Source organism: Montipora capricornis, chromosome 7 (assembly GCF_036669925.1).
Source record: "Montipora capricornis isolate CH-2021 chromosome 7, ASM3666992v2, whole genome shotgun sequence".
Lineage (NCBI taxonomy): Eukaryota > Metazoa > Cnidaria > Anthozoa > Scleractinia > Acroporidae > Montipora > Montipora capricornis.
The window spans coordinates 49,276,838-49,279,337 of NC_090889.1; the positions used below are offsets into that span (position 1 = coordinate 49,276,838).

Below are 2,500 nucleotides of genomic sequence, written 5' to 3' on the forward strand. Positions count from 1 at the left end.
GAAATTGATTTTCTCTTCTACTAGGGGCCACAAAAGGAAAGTGAACAGATGTTTTTTTTTGTAATGGACAAACTGTTTGTATGATGAAATCCATATATTTTATATATGTAAACATATTTTATTCAGACTTTACCCCAAGAGCTTGACTGCTCATCTAGGGGGGCTCAATGGAGCCATTAAATTTTAATGTGGTTGCTCAGTTTTCTGCCACACTGTGATTACATATTTCCATCTCCTTCCCCACCCCTGGGGGAGAGGGGGGCCTTAGGCTTTGGTTGTTCTTCTACAAAAATAAATACAACACTTTTTCTTTTATTTCTCGTGTAAATTATTTCTACAGGAACCAAAAGGAAAGTTGCCAGGTCAAGCAGAAAGTCAGCAATTGAAATGCTGTCAGAAAAGTACAAGGAGAAAGCAAAACTGAAAGGAAAAGAGCTGGAAGTGAGAAAGATGGAGCTGGATCTTCAGAAACAAAAGTATGAAGATGAAGCTGAAGAAAGGAAGCTTTTGTTCTCCATGCTTCGAGAACAACTGAAAAAATAAATCCTTTTGTATTCAGTTGCTCTTGAATCATTGACAACATAAGCTTTTTCTTGTGCTTCATCTTCATTTTGTTTTACTGTATTGACACCCCTTCCACATAATTTTTGTTCACTGGAGGAAAAGAAAATAAAAGATTCATCTTCTCTTGTTTTATTTCACTCCTGTTGCTATTTACATAAATAAAATAATTGTAGGTAGAAAGACCAAGTAAACATGGTCATCAGTTGGATAGATAGGTTTCCAGGGATGGCGGGTCTAAATTAAAATAAGTGGTTGTCTGTGACCCATATAAACAGGTGTGACAATTGATAAGAATACATGCAACCAAATAATATTTACCCACAGGCTGTAAAAGGATCTTTAAGTTCTTTTTAAAGTCTAAATATGCAAAATTTGGCAGATTTTGCCAAAGCCCCATTCGACACATGTCCGAACTCTGCTCATTCTTGTATTGAATTCCTGCTCATCATCTGTTAAGGTGAGCTTGACGGAATGGAGCAATAATGTTCTGTGTAATACCATAGGCAGGATCCCCATAAATAACGTATGGCTCTCCACTGGGTTGAACAAATCGACGCAGTTTAGCTGACAGGCCGCTCACCCCAAGCATGAAGGAATCATGTCGGCGACCCTCTATAGGACCAAACATATGGGCTATCAGGCCATTTGGGGATTGAACAGACTAAAAAGTAAATAAAACAAATATTTGTAAATGAAACATTAAGTTGTATTACAACATCCTGCTTGGCTTGAGGAACTTGGTTTGGACCCAGTGAATTTTAGATTTTTCCACAGCAACCTTTATTGAACTAGATTTTATACCCTCCTTTGGTATCTAGCCTCCCTTTCAGATCTTTAAAGAGTACAACCAGAGAAGCTCTTTATTTTATTTATTTTTTTATTTATTACAAAGTCACTCCACTAAATTACAAGTAGATGGTAAATTAAATTATTACTATAAAGAAGTTGTGGAGAAGGAGACAGCCAAAAGCAATAATGCATCGCACCAGGGTTACCAATTAAGATGTAAAAAAAGTATATGCAAGTATAAAAATAAGGTGTTCTAATAATCCTTAATAAGGATAATTAGATGGGTTTCTTATAGCAATAGGGAACCCAACTCTCTCCCCTGCATTACTGCTTGGAGTGCCTTCACAGGAGACTGCTTTGTTGTGATATTTTTGTCTAGTCAAGGAAGTTTGCTTTCTTTTGTGTAACACCTTTCATATACCTGGAATTTTAAGCAGTGTGTTCTCTTGTGACCACTGAACATAAGTCGTTGATTACGGACAGGACGGCTATTGGCCGGGGGGTCCCATCGATAAAACCCCAACCCAGTAAGAGGAGCTCCTTTTTCATGAACAGCCTTGGCAAAAGCTTCAGGATCAAGCCATACCAAGTCAAGACTATCTAAGAGGTGGTGAAATCTGTCATAGATATCATCCATAATCTGAAATGCATGGAAAGTAGTACAGCAGTCTGAATGTGTTTTGCTTTTGCTTTCTTGTGTGTGTGTGTGTTTTCCTTTGCTTTATGTTTTTTTTGGGGGGGGATGGGTTGTTTGGAACCACCTGTGGGATGATCATTTTAATTACTCTAATTGCAAAGAGAGTGGGGAGGAGGGTTGGCACAGTGGTGAGAGCACTTGCCTTCCACCAATGTGGCCCAGGTTCAATTCCCAAACTCGGTATCATAATTGGGCTGAGTTTTATGGTTCTCCACACGGCTCAGAGAGGTATTTCTCTGGGTACTTTGGTTTTCCCCTCTCCCCGAAAACCCACATTTGATGTGACTTGATTTTTTACTGGGGATTTGATAATCAGATTTGTAATTTGAATTGTGACATGAGGATGAAAATTATCATATTGATATCTGTGCGATATAAGTTAATAAATATTATTATTACTATTATTATTATTATTATTATTATTATTATTATTATTATTATTATTAAAGA

General features: G+C 37.2%; 1 protein-coding gene across 1 annotated transcript in view; it reads left to right on the forward strand.

Moving 5' to 3' along the window:
- The window catches only part of LOC138058096 (uncharacterized), a 2,657-nt gene extending 2,234 nt beyond the window's left edge, over positions 1-423 (forward strand). The window contains exon 4 of the transcript XR_011133792.1: positions 341-423. The gene's annotated coding sequence lies outside the window, so the exon portion shown is untranslated. The remainder of the gene's footprint in view (positions 1-340) is intronic.
- The last annotated feature ends 2,077 nt before the right edge of the window (positions 424-2,500 follow it).